Source organism: Phyllobates terribilis, unplaced genomic scaffold (genome assembly GCF_046119375.1).
Source record: "Phyllobates terribilis strain yellow unplaced genomic scaffold, ASM4611937v1 Scaffold_4__5_contigs__length_816908805, whole genome shotgun sequence".
Lineage (NCBI taxonomy): Eukaryota > Metazoa > Chordata > Amphibia > Anura > Dendrobatidae > Phyllobates > Phyllobates terribilis.
Genome location: NW_027362764.1, coordinates 376,394,116 through 376,413,505, shown reverse-complemented (window position 1 = coordinate 376,413,505; position 19,390 = coordinate 376,394,116). Strand labels below are relative to the sequence as shown.

At 45.9% G+C, this 19,390-nt stretch overlaps 1 long non-coding RNA gene across 1 annotated transcript in view; it reads right to left on the bottom strand.

The window, feature by feature from the left end:
• Positions 1–19,390, bottom strand: part of LOC141264340 (uncharacterized) — a 298,797-nt gene that overhangs the window by 146,644 nt on the left and 132,763 nt on the right. The window contains exon 3 of the long non-coding RNA XR_012319892.1: positions 15,630–15,719. This is a non-coding gene — a long non-coding RNA (uncharacterized lncRNA). The remainder of the gene's footprint in view (positions 1–15,629; positions 15,720–19,390) is intronic.

Below are 19,390 nucleotides of genomic sequence, written 5' to 3'. Positions count from 1 at the left end.
GAACTGTCCCTATGTTCTTCCATTTCCTTACTATGTTCCTCACAGTGGAAACTGACAGGTTAAATCTCTGAGACAGCTTTTTGTATCCTTCCCCTGAACAACTATGTTGAATAATCTTTGTTTTCAGATCATTTGACAGTTGTTTTGAGGAGCCCATGATGCCACTCTTCAGAGGAGATTCAAACAGGAGAACAACTTGCAAGTGGCCACTTTAAGTAGCTTTTCTCATGATTGCATACACCTGGCTATAAAGTTCAAAGCTCAATGAGGTTACAAAACCAAAAAAAGTGCTTTAGTAAGTCAGTAAAAAGTAGGCAGGAGTATTTAAAACAAGAAAATGATAAGGGTGCCCATACTTATGCACCGGTCAAATTTTGTTTGAATGCAGATTGCACATTTTCTGTTAGCACAATAAACCTCATTTCAAGGCAGAAACATTACTGTGTCCAACAGTTATTACATATATCAAACTGAAATAGCTGTTGCAAAAACACCAATTTTTATAAAACATTAAGCTTAAGATTAATAGGGGTGCCCAAACTTTTTCATATGACTGTATTTTTCAACAGGACAATGACCCCAAACACACCTCCAGGCTGTGTAAGGGCTATTTGACCAAGAAGGAGAGTAATGGGGTGCTACGCCAGATGACCTGGCCTCCACAGTCACCAGACCTGAACCCAATCGAGATGGTTTGCGGTGAGCTGGACCGCAGAGTGAAGGAAAAAGGACCAACAAATGCTAAGCATCTCTGGGAACTCCTTCAAGATTGTTGGAAGACCATTTCCGGTGACTACCTTTTGAAGCTCATCAAGAGAATGCCAAAAGTGTGCAAAGCAGTCATCAAAGCAAAAGGTGGCTACTTTGAAGAACCTAGAATATAAGACATATTTTCAGTTGTTTCACACTTTTTTGCTAAGTATATAATTCCACATGTGTTAATTCATAGTTTTGATGCCTTCAGTGTGAAAGTACAATTTTCATAGTCAAGAAAATACAGAAAAATCTTTAAATGAGAAGGTGTGTCCAAACTTTTGGTCTGTACTGTATATCAGGACTGATTCAAAATTCAGGTCACCTAAGCAATGTTCCATCAGGTGCTGAAAAGTTCCCGGGGCGTTAGTGAGCCCGAAGGGCATCCGGTTGAATTCAAAGAGCCCCATTGGTAGGACAAACGCCGTCTTTGCTCGGTCTTTTTCAGCCATTGGTACCTGCCAATACCCACTTGCTAAATCCAACGTCGAGAAATATTTGGCCCGACCCAGTGCCGACAGAGACTCTTCTATGCGAGGTAATGGATATGCGTCCCTCACCGTGTGAGCATTCAATTTGCGATAGTCCACACAAAACTGAAGGGTCCCATCCTTCTTCCGCACCAAGACCACAGGGGCCGCCCAGGGGCTCTGGCTTTCTCGGATCACTTGGTTGTCAAGCATACTGGCCACCATGCGCTTCACCTCTTGATAGAGTGTTGGGGGGATTTGACGATAATGTTCCCTAATAGGAGGAGTATCCCCTGTGGGAATCTCATGCTCAATCGTCCGGGAGCAACCGAAATCCTCCGCATGTCGCGAAAAGGTCTCTTGATGTTCCCACAAGACCCTCTCCAGCTGCTCCAATTGCACGGGGGTCAGTTTCTCCCGATCCACTCCTATCTGGTCCATGATCACACGACCATTCCATTCTTCGGTAGGAGATTCGGTCTGGCCTACTTCAACTGCAAATGTCCAGGAAGACTGTTCATCTGAGCGAAGTTCAAACACTGTCTTATCAGGCACCTTCCCTGCTGGCACAAACAATTCAGCCAGAATGGTCCCAGCAGGAATTGTAACAGCCTCATCTACAACGTTGATACATCTGACTGGCACCCGTCCATTCTTCACAATCGCCAGAGACCGGGCCACATGCGCCTTCGCGAACGAGGACTTCTCTGGGGCTGGCTCGATGAGTACTTCAAGCCCATTTAGTCTCTGCGCAGCCCCCACCGGTAACATTAAGAGTTCTTCATGCCGGGGCGCTAGCGAGATCGTGGTCCGCGATGGCACTCGGACCAGGCCCACCCGACCCCCAGGGACCGCACTCTTCAGGAGATCGCAACTTAGCACTAGACGGTGTAACATTCTCTGGGTTGGTCGATGGTGGGTAGCACTTGCCCAGTATCTGGGTCCCTCTCTGGCATACATCTGATGATTTCAATCTCGCAGAACGTTCATTCCGAGCATCACCTCCATCCCTCTTCTGGGAGGGTGGTCCACCAGCACTATCCCTTTCTGACCCAGCTCTTGACCAAACATTTTCAGTTGCATCCACACGATCCCCTTCACCGACAGTTGGCCATTGTTAGCGGCTGTAAGCCTTATCACTCGGCCGTCCTCGGGAACCACGAGTTGACAGAAATGCCTTTCGTACACCTCTAAGGGCATTATGGTACATTCGGATCCTGTGTCGACCAAGCATCTCATCTTCCGCCCTTCAAACTCTGCTTCCAGCACTGGACTGCATGCGAACAAATCTTGTTCTTCCCGTCGAGGGCTTTGTGTGGGGTGGGCCGCTGCTGCTCGCCCTCTCATGGCAGCGGCTGGGAGTTTAACGCCGGTGAAGGAGGCTCCGGGGCTGCAGACATCCGGCAGTACTGAGAGATGTGTCCCCGACGCCCACACCTCCAGCAGGTGACTGCTCCTCGTGGACGAGAACTTGGATCATTCGAGGGGGGCGACCTGGCAGACTGTGGAACCACCATTCCAGAGGACGGGGCGGGTGGCCCTTCCGTAGGAGTAGGGACCGGCCCAGCTCTGAGTTTAGACACCTCCAGCTTTAACTCCTTCAGTTCGGCACGCAGAGCCTGTACAACGTTTACCAGTCCACCCCCTCCTGAAACTGGCGCCAAACCTCCCTCCAGCTGTGCACTGTCCACTGCCCCCACGGCCACCAGAGTAGACTCCTCCCTTTCCACCGCGGCCCGATAAATCTGCCAGAAGGATAATTCCGGGGTAGCTCGGGACATCTCCATCAGTTTGTCTCGAAGGAGTCTATTGACTAACCCCATTATGAATTGATCCCGGAGTAAGCGGTCTACCTCTCGGAATGCCCCCATGGCCCCTGGGTCTAGTCGCTGCACCTCATTCAACGTTTCCTGTAAAGTGTTCGAGTACTGCATCAAAGTCTCACATTCCCTTTGGGGACGATTGAAAAACAAGGAATGAAGCTGGGCCACACGAGCCCGGCCTCCTGAACTCCCCTCTAACATCTCCAAGATTTTCTCTAACGTGCTCCTCTCTGACTCTGGACGTACCATCACCATCCGCGTCGCCCTCTAGTGCATTTAATGCCAACTCTGCCCGTAATGCGGGGGCCAGATTACACATCCGCAGCACACTCCGAACCCTCTCAGCCCAATCCTGCAACGGCATGTTAAGCAAGTCGTATTTTGGCATGTGCTGGAGTAAAGCTCCTACCGGCACATATCCTCCCACATTCGTCGCGGCTGCCAGGGGTTCCGCTACCAGCGGGGGGGCTGCTGGTGCGGGAGAGTCATTTCTTCCCTCGTCTCCGTCCATGACAAGCACTGGATCCTGCCGACTACGCCAAAAATGTAATGACCGGTGGTCCGAGAGAGATCCAGTGAGTCACAAACTGTGACAGAGACAGAAATAAACAACACTTTCTTTACTAAAACAGAGATTAGACTAAAATTCAGTATTGGATGAATCAGTCTCAGGTTCTGCCTGGGACACTACCTCTACTAGATACACACAATCAGCAAGAGCTGAAATCAATGTGCCAATCTCAAGGTTTCCAGCTCATGTAAATTATTCTAAAGATCTGGAACAATTTTACCTAAACACAGTGTCAGACTAGGGAGGGCGGTATATGGGGACCCCCTGAGATGGCACACTGCATACAATCCTACCACTATAGACAATAATAATGCAAGAAACTATATCAATTGCTCTTATTATTAGGAAATCCGGATATCGTAAAGTTATGGTACCGTTAACCTCGGATGCAGTCTATCACAGGCCTGTGAATCGCGGTGGCTGCAGCTAGTCTTGGAAAACTTTGGCGCCAAAACAAAAACAGAGTTCACAAAACAGCAAAAATTTCCTTGTCGTGTCGGCCGATGCCGAGCCCACACGCCGGGGACTTAAGTCCTGTAGTCTCAGATCAAGGTCTGGGAAGATCTCTTCACAAAGTCTTGTCAATATCCTCTCAGTGGAAATAGCACCATAAATCGTCTTTCCTCCCGAAGTCTCTCACTGTTATCCAGTACACCATACACGTGTTCAGTCACAGAGATGGATTGCTCAGCCTCTTCATCACCCGACAGTGACTCCCCAAGCACAAAGTCTATAATCCACTCAGCATGGACTTTCACAAAACTCCACAGAGCCACACAGCTTCCCCAGCTCAGCACTTGTCCTCAAACAGAAATAGGGGTCAACCAACTCCACACAGAAGAGAGTAAAGACAGAGTCTTCTTGCAGCTCCTTCTCTCAGACTTCCTCTCTAGACTCACACATCAGACGCTCTCAAAATACACACAGTTTCTAGCCCTGCCCCTCCTCTGAGCCCAGCCATGCAAAAGTCACAGGGTCCTAGAGCTCTCCAGTTGTTATCACATTTCACACTCTCACATCCTTAACCCCGACTAGGTTAAGGGGAAGGCCATTGGAGGCATACATGGAAAGGTTTGGATCTGGCGGGTGAAGTTCGTCTATGGACCAGAACCTTTTGTAGAGGACATCAGGCATGATGGTTACCTGAGATCCAGTGTCCAGCAGGGCAGGTGTCGCGATGCCATCCAGCATTATACTGTGTGGAGGACTATAGGGAGTGCATTATACTGCGTGGAGGACCATAGGGAGTTCATTATACTGCATGGAGGACCATGGGGACTGCATTATACTGTGTGGAGGACCATGGGGAGTGCATTATACTGTGTGGAGGACCATGGGGAGTGTCTTTTACTGTGTTGAAGACCGTGGCGAGTGTCTTATACTCTGTGGAGGACCATGGCGAGTGCATTATTCTCTGGAGGACCATGGCGAGTGCATTATACTCTGTGGAGTGTGGAGAGTTGTGGGGCCATTATACTGTATGTAGGGCCATTATACTGTATGGAGGGCTGTGTGGGGGTCATAGTTGGGGGATCATACTGTGTTGGGGTCACGATACTTTGCCTTGGGAGTTGAGGTGGGGTAAAGTATGGTCATTATACTGTGCATGTGGAGGAATTCACCATGGGGATATCATACTGTGTTAAGGGGGGCACTTTTGTTGGCATCATACTTTATGGGGGCAATGAAAAAGTAATCTAGGACTTCAGCAGGAGGAAAATCACTATGTAAAGTCTGGAAAGTTGTAAGATATGCTCTTCTGTGACCCCGACAATTATTTACATTTTTTTGGGGGGGGTGGGCAATTAGAACTTCTGCTATGGGGTCCCATGATTCCTATATACGCCCCTGGTCAGGAGCATCCTCTCTGAGCTGTTATACTCACATAACGACACTAAAACAACATGTCCGCTCTTTATATAGACAAGCCCTTGTGTCTGGACATTGTGGATGGTTCCTGGCCCTGATTGGCTAGCCGCAATTTGCACACATTAAGTTAGGGAAAAAAAATTAGAGTACAAGCACGCCGCTCCTCTGACCTCTTCCCACCACTTCCCCTCATCAAACATGTCCCCCCAACTAATCATACAGCACCACTATCCTAACCAAAGTGCTAAAAATACTATAGTGGAAACGCAATCATTTGCCGGACTTTTACCGAATTGGGCCTATATGAAGTAAAAAAAACTCTGGTGTCTGATCATGAATCCGAATGTGCAACGTTCATGCCGAATTTGAAATTGGCAAACTTTTTTCGAACATGTTCGCTCATCTCTAGCAGTGACCTGCTCAAAACCCCTTGCTGGTTGGCCTGGTCAGAAGCCAACCTTGCTGGTGTCAAAGTAGCAGGAACTTTGCAACCATCCGAAAATCAGCATGGTACCCAAAATAAGGGCAGGTTCTTGAAGGTACTAGGTCACCCTTTTGTTATCAAGCATGAGTCTCATGTTTGGGTCAGTTTAAAGCCCTGTAGGCTCTGTGTGTTGGCAGATGGTGCCCAGCCCTAGGCTTTGGTCAGAGGGGGAGGGTATATATCAATGCCAAGTAGGCTAGAGTTACACACATGGTCAAAATTCTTGGTACCCCTCGTTTAATGAAAGAAAAACCCACAATGGTCACAGAAATAACTTGAACCTGACAAAAGTAATAATAAGTTAAAAATCTATGAAAATGAACAAATGAAAGTCAGACATTGCTTTTCAACCCTGCTTTCACAGAATTAAAAAAAAAATTAAACTCATGAAATAGGCCTGGACAGAAATGATGGTACTCTTAACTTAATATTTTGTTGAACAACCTTTTGAGGCAATCACTGCAATCAAACGATTCCTGTAACTGTCAATGAGACTTCGGCATATCTCGACAGGTATTTTGACCCACTCCTCATGAGCAAACTGCTACAGTTGTCTCGTGTTTGAAGGTTGCCTTTTCCAGACGGCATGTTTCAGCTCTTTCCAAAGATGCTCAATAGGATTTAGGTCAGGGCTCATAGAAGGCCACTTCAGAATAGTCCAATGGTTTCCTCTTAGCCATTCTTGGGTGTTTTTAGCTGTGTGTTTTGGGTCAATATCCTGTTGCAAGACCCATGACCTGTGACTGAGACCAAGCTTTCTGACGCTGGGCAGCACATTTCTCTCTAGAATCCCTTGATAGTCTTGAGATTTCATTTTAACCTGCACAGATTCAAGACACCCTGTGCCAGATGCCGCAAAGCAGCCCCAGAACATAATAGAGCCTCCTCCATGTTTCATAATAGGGACAGTGTTCTTTTTTTGATATGCTTCATTTTTCAGTCTGTGAACATAGAGCTGATGTGCCTTGCCAAAAACTTCCATTTTTGCCTCATCTCTCCATAGGTCATTCTCCCAGAAGCTTTGTGGCTTGTCAACATGTAGTTTGGCAAATTCCAGTCTGGCTTTTTTATGATTTTTTTTCAACAATGGTGTTCTCTTTGGTCGTCTCCCACGAAGTCTCTTTCATTTGTCATCAATTTTCCTCCTGCGGCCACATCCAGGGAAGTTGGCTACAGTCCCATGGATCTTAAATTTCTGAATAATATGTGCAACTGTAGTCACAGGAACATCAAGCTGCTTGGAGATGGTCTTATAACCTTTACCTTTAACATGCTTGTCTATAATTTTCTTTCCAATCTCCTGAGACAGCTCTTTCCTTTGCTTCCTCTGGTCCATGTTGAGTGTGGTACACACCATGTCACCAAACTGCACAGTGAGTATATATAGCCCTATATACAGGCCCACTGACTGATTACAAGATTGTCCCTTTTGTCACATTATTTTCAGGGGTACCATCATTTCTGTCCAGGCCTATTTCATGAGTTTAATTATTTTAAAAATTCTGTGGAAGCAGGGTTGAAAAGAAATGTCAGACTTTCATTTGATCATTTTCATAGATTTTTAATTTATTATTACTTTTGTCAGATTCAAGTTATTTCTGTGACCATTGTAGGTTTTTCTTTCATTAAACGAGGGGTACCAACAATTTTGACCACATGTGTAACTCTTAGCTCTGCAGGCTTTGAATAGTACACCTGGCTAGTTCTGCATATAAATAGGCTAGGTCTTCATTTAAGGTGTTCATGTGTCTTGAAGTTGAATAGAGACACAATCCAGAATCTGTTTGAGAAGAGTCTGCACAGGCCGTGCGCACCAAACTGCAAGTATCAGTGGTTGCTACGGAAGATAGCAGTTTTGTTTGACGGAACTGGGGTTAGCTCAGTGGTATCTTAAGTAGTCAGGGTCTATACTGTTTAATTAATACAGTTTTCATACTGTATTTTATATTGTATGCTTTATATGCCTTGAGCTGGTCATGATAGAAAGAACATTAGTGTTAGAAACTCAACAGTTACAGTGCATTGTGAAAGTATTTGGCCCCCTCGAACTTTACTACCTTTTGCCACATTTCTGGCTTCAAACATAAAGATATAAAATTCTAATTTTTTGGGGTAGAATCAACAACAAGTGGGACACAATCGTGAAGTGGAACGAAATTTATTGGATATTTTAAACTTTTTTAACAAATTTAAAACTGAAAAGTGGGGCGTGCAATATTATTCGGCCCCCTTGGGTTAATACTTTGTAGCGCCACCTTTTGCTGCGATTACAGCTGCAAGTTGCTTGGGCTATGTCTCTATCAGTTTTGCACATCGAGAGGATGAAATTCTTGCCCATTCTTCCTTGCAAAACAGCTCGAGCTCATTGAGGTTGGATGGAGGGCGTTTGTGAACAGCAGTTTTCAGCTCTTTCCACAGATTCTCGATTGGATTCCGGTCTGGACTTTGACTTGCCCATTCTAACACCTGGATACGTTTATTTTTGAACCATTCCATTTTAGATTTTGCTTTATGTTTGGGATCATTGTCTTGTTGGAAGATAAATCTCCATCCCAGTCTCAGGTCTTTTGCAGACTCCAACAGGTTTTCTTCCAGAATGGTCCTGTATTTGGCTCCGCCCATCTTCCCATCAATTTTAACCATCTTCCCTGTCCTTGCTGGAGAAAAGCAGGCCCAAACCATGATGCTGCCACCACCATGTTTGACAGTGGGGATGGTGTTTTGAGGGTGATGAGCTGTGTTGTTTTTACGCCAAACATATCGTTTTGCATTGTGGCCAAAAAGTTCAATTTTGGTTTCATCTGACTAGAGCACCTTATTCCACATGTTTGGTGTGTCTCCCAGGTGGCTTGTGGCAAACTTCAAACGAGACTTTTTATTGATATCTTTGAGAAATGGCTTTCTTCTTGCCACTCTTCCATAAAGGCCAAATTTGTGCAGTGTACGACTGATCGTAGTCCTATGGACAGACTCTCCCACCTCAGCTGTATATCTCTGCAATTCATCCAGAGTGATCATGGGCCTTTTGGCTGCATCTCTGATCAGTCTTCTCCCTGTTCGAGATGAAAGTTTAGAGGGACGGCTGGGTCTTGGTAGATTTGCAGTGGTCTGATACTACTTCCATTTCAATATGATCACTTGCACAGTGCTCATTGAGATGTTTAAAACTTGGGAAATCTTTTTGTATCCAAATCCGGCTTTAAACTTCGCCACAACAATATCTCGGACCTGCCTGGTGTGTTCCTTGGTCTTCATGATGCTCTCTGCACTTGAAACAGAACCCTGAGACTATCACAGAGCAGGTGCATTTATACGGAGACTTGATTACACACAGGTGGATTCTATTTATCATTACCAGTCATTTAGGACAACATTGGATCATTCAGAGATCCTCACTGAACTTCTGGAGTGAGTTTGCTGCACTGAAAGTAAAGGGGCCGAATAATATTGCACGCCCCACTTTTCAGTTTTTAATTTGTTAAAAAAGTTTAAAATATCCAATAAATTTCGTTCCACTTCACGATTGTGTCCCACTTGTTGTTGATTCTTCCCAAAAAAATTTGAATTTTACACCTTTATGTTTGAAGCCAGAAATGTGGCAAAAGGTAGAAAAGTTCAAGGGGGCCAAATACTTTCACAATGCACTGTAGATTGCTTTGGGATTCTGCTGGCTCTTACTTGCCTTTTTTATTTGTAATCTATTTACCCTTTATTTTTCCTATTACTTACTACTTTATTTTATTGTGCTGCACAGGAGAGAGAAAATATTTTAGATTAGTTTCATAGTATTACAATTTCATTTAATTTTCACTTCATTTATTGTAAAAAACATGGTTTGATGCAGAGTAATTTATCCAATTTAGTCAAAATGATATCAATCTCGCAAAAATAAATAGTGGACGGTGTCACCTTTTCCATTGTACATAAATGATAACAATAAATTCTTATACTTCATTTATTATTAAATAGTTCATCATTATTTTCCATGCACTCATTTATACTAATGAAAAAATAACTGGGATGTACTAAATTAGTGAATAATATAGACAATAAATTACATATTCTTGTTTAACATGGATGTATTTATGACATTGTTGGATTTTCCTAATATAGCAATAGATGACTTCTCAGAGAAGTATCACTTTACAAATGGTCACACTAAATTGGGATATGTGTTAAATCCCTCTAGAAACAAAATATTCCCACTATAGTTTTGTTCTGGGGGGTCATTACATTTTAATCAAAGAGCAGCAAAATTGAAAAATAAGGAAGGATAAAAAAAAATGCAAATTAATTTACAAATCTAGAACTGGGTAAAATTTTGAAGCATTTTTTTTTGGGGGGGTCTTCTTTTTTTCTCTGTGGAGCCTCGGATAATAATGCAGTACTCTCTCGTACTGGGTGCCCCAAAAAATAAGGGACTTGACCCCTTCACGACTGATGATGTATAGGTACGTCATCGGTCGAGTCCCTGCCTTTGATGATCTGATCAGCTGTCATGTCCATCTAACAACCGCGGGTTGATTCATGATCCACCCACCGCTGTTAACAAGTTAAATGCTGTTGTCAATCTCTGACAGCGGCTTTTAACATGCGCTGGCCGGAAGTGCATCATAAGTCCAGCCCTTCGGCGTCCCTGTAACGTGATTGGGGTGTCATGTCATGGGTTGTCATGATAGCCGGGGGTCTGCAGAAGACTCCCGTGCCTGTCATTGTAAATCTCCTATAAATGCCAGTCCATGGCTGGCGTTCATAGGAGATCATGATTTATGCTACACATAGCAGGGATGCAGCTCTGCTACGTGTAGCATAGGTGATCAGATGATGGCGGTCTCAAGTCTCCTAAGAAACTATTTAAGTCAGTAAAAAGTTTCACCCTCCTGACAAAGGCATGGTATGAAATGCGCGTCGGGGTTTGGTGCCACACCAGCAGCTTAAATCCACATTGGTATGTCTCTCTAATTAATCATGTTAATGGGTTAGCATGTTACCTGGTTTAATCCCCTGCAGTATGTGGTCATTAGATTGATAGAAGTGTTTATTTTTTTTGTGTGCAGCGTGATGGGGATAAGGAGTGCTATACATATTAAGATGCGGGGTGCCAAGCATACCAGAAAGAGGAGTGCCTTGCATACCAGGATAAGGATGAGGGGTGCCATGAATACCAGGATAGGGATGAGGGGTGCCATGCATTCCAGGATAGGGATGAGGGGTGCCATGCATACCAGGATAGGGATGAGGGGTGCCATGCATACCAAGATAGGGATGAAGGGTGCCATGCATACCAGGGTGAGGATGAGAGGGGCATGCATACCATGATGAGGGTGCCATACATACCAGGATAAGGATGAGGGGTGCCATACATATCAGGATAGGGATGAGGGTGCCATGCATAACAGGATAGGGATGAGAGGTGCCATGCATACCAGGAAGAGGATGAGGGGGCCATATACCAGGATAGGGATGAAGGGTGCCATGCATACCAGGATAGGGATGAGGGGGCCATGCATACCAGGATGAGGGATGCCATGCATACCAGGATAGGGATGAGGGGTGCCATGCACACCAGGATGAGGATGAGGGGGACATACATACCAAGGTGTGGATGAGGGGGCCATGCACACCAGGATTAGGGGTGCCATGCATACCAGGATAGGGATGAGGGGTGCCATACATACAAGGATAAGGATGAGGGGTGCTATACATACCAGGATAGGGATGAGGGTGCCATACATAACAGGATAGGGATGAGGGGTGCCATACATACCAGAATAGGGATGAGGGTGCCATGCATACCAGGATAGGGATGAGGGAGCCATACATACCAGGATAGGGATGTAGGGGCCATGCATACCCGCATAAGGATGATGGGTGCCATGCATACCAGGATAAAGATGAGGGGTGCCATGCATACCTGGATGAGGGGTGCCATGCATACCAGGATGAGGGGTGCCATGGATACCGGGATGGGGATCAGGGGTGCCATGCATACCGGGATGGAGGGGTGCCATGTATACCAGGATGGAGGGGTGCCATGCATGCCAGGATGGAGGGGTGCCATTCATACCAGGATGGAGGGGTGCCATGCATACCAGGATGAGGGGTGCCATGCATACCAGGATGAGGGGTGCCATGCATATCAGGATGGAGGGGTACCATGCATACCAGGATGAGGGGTGCCATGCATACCAGGATGGAGATCAGGGGTGCCTTGCATTCCAGGATGGAGGGGTGCCATGCATACCAGAATGGGGATCAGGGGTGCCATGTATGCCAGGATGGAGGGGTGCCATGCACACTGGGGTGGAGGGATGCCATGCATGCCAAGATGGGGATTGTGGCCACGTATAACAGGAAGGGGGAGTGCCATATATACCAGGATAGGGGATATTAACAGAATTGGGGGACATCTATAATATAATCAGGGATGTGTCCGTCTGTCTGAAGCCTCTATAGACTGTGTAAGCGCGATTCGCCTGCGCAGTCTGACTCCAGACAGAAGAATGTATCCAGCCGTTACAGGTAAGAGGAGTGTGGCACCAGAGATTGCGGAATGTGTAGACACTGAACGCATACCGCAATCTCAGGCGCAATAAGTGCATACCTGACTGGTAGGATTGTTGCCGTGGCGCTCCTGTTCGGGCAGGAGGCGCATAGCATGCTATCCGGCGCCATTTTAATGAAGACACAGATGGGGGCAGCACGTGCCAAGATGAGGGAGCATAGACCAGGATGGGGGAGCATGGACCAGGATAGGGGCTGCCCATAACAGGATGGGGGCAGCACATACCAGAATGGGGACATCACATGCCAAGATAGGGGCTGCACATGCCAGGATGGGGGCTACACATGCCTGGATGGGGGAGCATGGACCAGGATGGGGGCTGCACATGCCAGGATAGGGGCAGCATGTGCCAAGATGGGGGCAGCACATCACAGGATGGGGGCAGCACATAACAGGATGGGGGCTGCCCATAACAGGATGGTGGAGCATGGACCAGGATGGGGGCTGCCCATAACAGGATGGTGGAGCATGGACCAGGCTGGGGGCAGCACATTACAGGATGGGGGCAGCACATAACAGGATGGGGGCAGCACATGCCAGGATGGGGGCAGCACATGCCAGGATGGGGGAGCATGGACCAGGATGGGGGCTGCACATAATAGGATTGGGGGAGCAGCACATAACAGGATGGGGGCAGCACATAACAGGATGGGTGCAGCACATAACAGGATGGGGGCAGCACATGCCAGGATGGGGGAGCATGGACCAGGATGGGGGCTGCACATAACAGGATGGGGGCAGCACGTGCCAAGATGGGGGCTGCCCATAACAGGATGGGGGAGCATGGGCCAAGATGGGGACTGCCCATAGCAGGATGGGGGCTGCCCATAACAGGATGGGGGCTGCACATGACAGAATGGGTGCGGCACATGCCAGGATGGGGGCTGCACATGCCAGGATGGGGGAGCATGGACCAGGATGTGGGCTGCACATAGCAGGATGGGGCAGCACATAATAGGATGGGGGCTGCACATGCCAGGATGGGGGAGCATGGGCCAGGATGGGGTCTGCCCATAACAGGATGTGGGCAGCACATGCCAGAATGGGGGCCGCACATAACAGGATGGGGGCTGCTCATAACAGGATGGGGGAGCATGGGCCAGGATGGGGGCTGCCCATAACAGGATGTGGGCAGCACATGCCAGGATTGGGGCTGCACATGCCAGGATGGGGGCTGCACATGCCAGGACGGGGGCTGCACATGCCAGGATGGGGGAGCATGGACAAGGATGGGGGCTGTACATAACAGGATGGGGGCAGCACATAATAGGATGGGGGCTGCACATGCCAGGATGGGGGAGCATGGACCATGATGGGGGCTGCACATAACAGGATGGGGGCAGCACATGCCAAGATGGGAGCTGCCCATAACAGGATGTGGGCAGCACATGCCAGGATGGGGGCTGCACATAACAGGATGGGGGCTGCCCATAACAGGATGGGGGAGCATGGGCCTGGATGGGGGCTGCACATAACAGGATGTGGGCAGCACATGCCAGGATGGGGGCTGCACATACCAGGATGGGGGCTGCACATGCCAGGATGGGGGAGCATGGACCAGGATGGGGGCTGCACATGCCAGGATGGGGGAGCATGGACCAGGATGGGGGCTGCACATAACATTATGGGGGCAGAACATGCCAGGATGGGGGAGCATAGACCAGGATGGGGGCAGCACATGCCAGGATGGGGGCTGCACATGCCAGGATGGGGACTGCACATGCCAGGATGGGGGCTGCACATGCTAGGATGGGGGAGCATGGACCAGGATGGGGGCAGCACATAACAGGATGGGGGCAGCACATGCCAGGATGGGGGAGCATATACCAATAAAAATGCTCACCACCCGGGCATAGAACGGGTTCAATAGCTCAATATAGCTATAATATAATCAATATAACTAAGGTTCAAGGAGAGCTACGTCCCTTATAGCAACAGGCCATATATCCAATTCGTTAACATTGTATATATGGCTATATCCTCTAAGTTTTGCACTTTGGCACTTTGTATTAAGCACTATATCCTGTTACTATTATATATGTGGATACCCCAGATTAAGTATTCAATTGTTATACAGCACTGTTGCACCTTCATATAGGTCTGTGCAATTACACTATACATTTCATACCACAAGGTCTAACATTTAATCCTGCTTTTTATTTTGTATTTTTTTATATTTATAGTTTTGTTATGTATTTTGTGTGATCGCCTTCTGTGCCACCACAGGCCCAATTATATTATAATAAAGGTATTTTTATCTTCAGTCAGATTTCCCTTATTTTTTGACCAAATTTCAGTTTAATGTTTTACGGTGTTCTAGTTATTTTCAAAGTGGTCATTACTACAGTCCACAGGCATATATGTATATACATTTATTGATTGAATTTTATGTATTTATATAACTATTGCATACAGTACAGACCAAAAGTTTGGACACACCTCATTTAAAGATTTTTGCCAAGAGTGTGCAAAGAAGTCATCAAAGCAAAAGGTGGCTACTTTGAAGAACCTAGAATATAAGACATATTTTCAGTTGTTTCACACTTTTTTGTTAAGTATATAATTCCACATGTGTTAATTCATAGTTTTGATGCCTTCAGTGTGAATGTACAATTTTCATAGTCATGAAAATACAGAAAAATCTTTAAATGAGAATGTGTGTCCAAACATTTGGTCTGTACTGTATATATGCTATATATTTGTCCTGTATCATTTTGGTCTAATACCTGTGTCAGTGTGAGTACTGTGCCTAAAAACTACTACTACTAATTACCACCACATAGTGACCGAATAATACGACTTACAAGGGACAAAGACAAATATTGCCACATTATGACCAGACCACATATTTCCACCACATAGTGACCGAATAATACCACATGCAAGGGACAAATACCACCACCCCATGACCAGACCCCATATTAACACCACTTATTGACCGAATAATACCACATACAAAGGAAAAATACCGTCATACCGTGACCAGATCACATATTCTCACCACATAGTGACTGAATACGTGCCATTATACACAGGAGCTCTGTACATAGTATACAGTGTATAGTGTAAGTGTACAGATAACACACTGACTCACCAGGGATGTCTCTAGTTGAGGTCCTTCATCTTCGCTTTTCTTCTTTATCCAGTGCAGACTGCCCTCACTTCTTCCAGCCAGGACTCGTCTCTGCAGAAAATAGCACAGTTATATAGAGCACTGCTTCCAGAGCACATTCTCCAATTTTTCCCCAACTTCTACACTACACCAAATGAAGAAAGAAAGTGACATAGTGCCACCCTGCAGAGAAACAGGACTCCCCCTCCCCGAAACAGTATCCTCAAACATAAAATACCATGATCGTGGTAAAATTTATTAGATATGACTGCCGTTTATTTGTGAAAAAAATCTGAATTTGGCGACAATTTTTAAAATTTTGCAATTTTCAAACTTCAAAATTTTCATGCCCTTAAATCAGAGAGAGATGTCACACAACAGAGTTAATAAGTAACATTTCCCACATGTCTACTTTACATCAGCACAATTTTGGAACCCAATTTTTTTTTTTTAGGAAGTTATAAGGGTTAAAAGTTGACCGGCAATTTCTCATTTTTCCAACAAAATTTACAAAACCATTTTTCAGGGACCACATCACATTTGAAGTGCCTTTATGACAGAAAATACCCAAAAGTGACACTATTCTAAAATCTGCACACCTCAAGGCGCTCAAAACCACATTCAAGAAGTTTATTAACCCTTCAGGTGCGTCACAGGAATTCTTGGAATGTGAAAAAAAACAATAAACATTTAACTTTTTTTCACAAAAATTTTAATTTAGACCCATTTTTGTTGTTGCACAGGTAACAGGAAAAAATGGACCCTGAAATTTGTTGTGCAATTTCTCCTGAGCACAACGATACCCCATATGTGGGGAAAGCCAGTTTTTGGGCGCACGGCATGGCTCGGAAGGGAAGGAGCACCATTTGACACCCCTGTGGGGTCTAGTTTCCAAAATGGTATCACTAGTGATGAGCGAGTGTATTCTTTACTATTCGCACGAATAGTACGGTATTCGGGTTAATCTTTATTCGGCGAGTATTTGTGTACTCGCCTCGCTATATTCGGATGTCCCGCCCTGCAGTTTTGGCGCCTCCTTTGCTGCCACTAAACATGCTGGGCTTCTTAACCAATCACAGTAGTGCCGCAGACATCTTGATTGTGGCATTACTGTGATTGGCTGGCCGCCCAGCGTCATAGGGTCTATTTAAGCCCTGCCGCCACCATTTTGTGCACATTGCATCTGGAGCCTGCGTTCTATAAGCATAGGGAGAGATCGCTGAGCTGCTAGGGAGAGTGTTTAGGCCTCTTGATCAAACAAAAGCATTTGGAAGGGCTACCTGCAGTGTGTACTAGTTCTGTGTTTAAAGGAGCCGCTCACTAGCTCCATAATAGACCAAACCATAGGCGTGAAAGCGACAATATGTGAAGACGACAGTATACGTTTCGGCCACAACATAGGCCTTATTCATTAATTTGCTACTGTAAAAAGAGACAAGATATCAGGATATAGTACAATAAAGTGGTAAAAATAGTAAAAATACATATACATCCAAAAAAGATGAGGTGAGAAAGCACAGACAAGACTAGGAAAAGTTAGAGGGAATAGAGAAGGAAACCAAGGGGGGGGGGGGGTGGGAAGGGAGAGAGGGAAGGAGAGAAAATCGAGAGGGATTAGGTAAGGTGGTGAGTACATACATATATATACTGCTCAAAACAAAAAGGGAACACTTAAACAACAGAATATAACTTCAAGTAAATCTAACTTCTGTGAAATCAAACTGTCCACTTAGGAAGCAACACTGATTGACAATCAGTTTCACATGCTGTTCTGCAAATGGAATAGACAATAGATGGAAATTATTGGCAATTATCTAGACACCCACAATAAAGGAGTGGTTCTACAGGTGGGGACCACAGACCACATCTCAGTACCAATACTTTCTGGCTGATGGTCACTTTTGAATGTTGGGTGTGCTTTCACACTCGTGGTAGCATGAGACGAACTCTACAACCCACAGAAGTTGCTCAGGTAGTGCAGCTCATCCGCTACCTCCGCCTTTGTGCAAGGAGGAACAGGAGGAGCACTGCCAGAGCCCTGCAAAATGACCTCCAGCAGGCCACAAATATGCATGTGTCTGCACAAATGGTTAGGAACCGACTCCATGAGAGTGGTATGAGGGCCCGACGCCCACAGATGGGGGTTGTGCTGACAGCCCAACACCGTGCAGGACGATTGGCATTTGACACAGAACAACAGGATTGGCAAAGTTGCCAGTGGCGCCCTGTGCTCTTCACAGATGAAAGCCGGTTCACACTGAGCACATGTGACAGACGTGACAGAGTCTGGAGATGCTGTGGAGAGTGATCTGCTGCCTGCAACATTCTTCAGCTTGACCGGTTTGGCAGTGGGTCACTAATGGTGTGGGGTGGTATTTCTTTGGAGGGCCGCACAGCCCTCCATGTGCTCGCTAGAGGTAGCCTGACTGCCATTAGGTACCGAGATGAGATCCTCAGACCCCTTGTAAGACCATATGCTGGTGCGGTTGGCCCTGGGTTCCTCCTAATGCAGGACAATGTCAGAACTAGAGATGAGCGTTGTTCTACTCGAACTGTTCGCCAATCTCAAATTCAAGCTGTTTTGGGCGGTGTTCGAGCCGGTCGGCGAACACGAACAATTTGAGAAAAATTCGGCTGTTCGAGGTTATGTTCGATAACTGTTCGTGCACCAAAATCATAACTGGATTTTTTCTCAGTAATGATGAAAATTAATGTTAATACGCAGTTTGAGTGTACAGCGGGGTGGGGGGAGGGGCAGGGGATGGATCTCTGCAGGAACAATGAAGATCTCCATTTTTTTTTCTCTTTCCCGCATTTGCAGTGGGGAGGTGCAATCTGTCAGCCTATCAGCAGCGCACACACGGAGCGAAGTGCTTTTTTTCACACAAGCAAGGGCATGTGTGATTGGCAGTGTATGTCACATGTCCTTGCCCTATAAGACCAAGCCATTTTCCCCGTCGCCACCATTTTCTCACTGCTGCAGCTGCGTGTTAGACGGCACCGCTGTTGCTGTGTGCGCTATACCTTGTTAATTTCAAGCCAATTTTCGCACAAATATACAGATAGCTTGGGAGTAGGGAATAGTTGTGATTGCAGTCCTTTTAAGGACTAGGTTACAGCATTTCCTACGACTTTTATCAGGCAGGTCTGTGCTCTTAAATAGATAGATTGTGGGAGTAAAGACTAATTGTAATTGGAGTCCTTTTCAGGACTAGGTTACATCAGTTCCTATCAGTTTTTGCCAGGCAGGTCTGTGCCAGTGCTGTGCAAGTTTTTTTCACAGCATTTGGCTGAATCTAGCAAAGCTAATCCTTTTTGGCCTATTGCAGAGTGTGTTAGTCAGTGGAGTAGCCTATCTGTGTTGCAAGATATACCACCTGTGTATAGAATACCAATTTTTTTACTGCACCTAGTGAAGTAAAATCTTTTGGGCATAGCATCATTCTATTAGTCCATCTATACTGACCTCCATCAGGTTGCAAACTGAATATAATTTTTTTCTGCATCTAGCTCTGAAAAAATATTTGGGCTTCTAGCAGTGTGTGGGACTTGGTCTATTAGTCCATCTATACTGACCTCCATCAGGTTGCAAATTAAAAATAATTTTTTTCTTCATTTAGCTCTGAAAAAATGTTTGGGCTTCTAGCAGTGTGTGGGACTTGTTCTATTAGTCCTTCTATACTGACCTCCAGCAGGTTGCAAATTGAATATAATTTTTTTCTGCATCTAGCTCTGAAAAAATA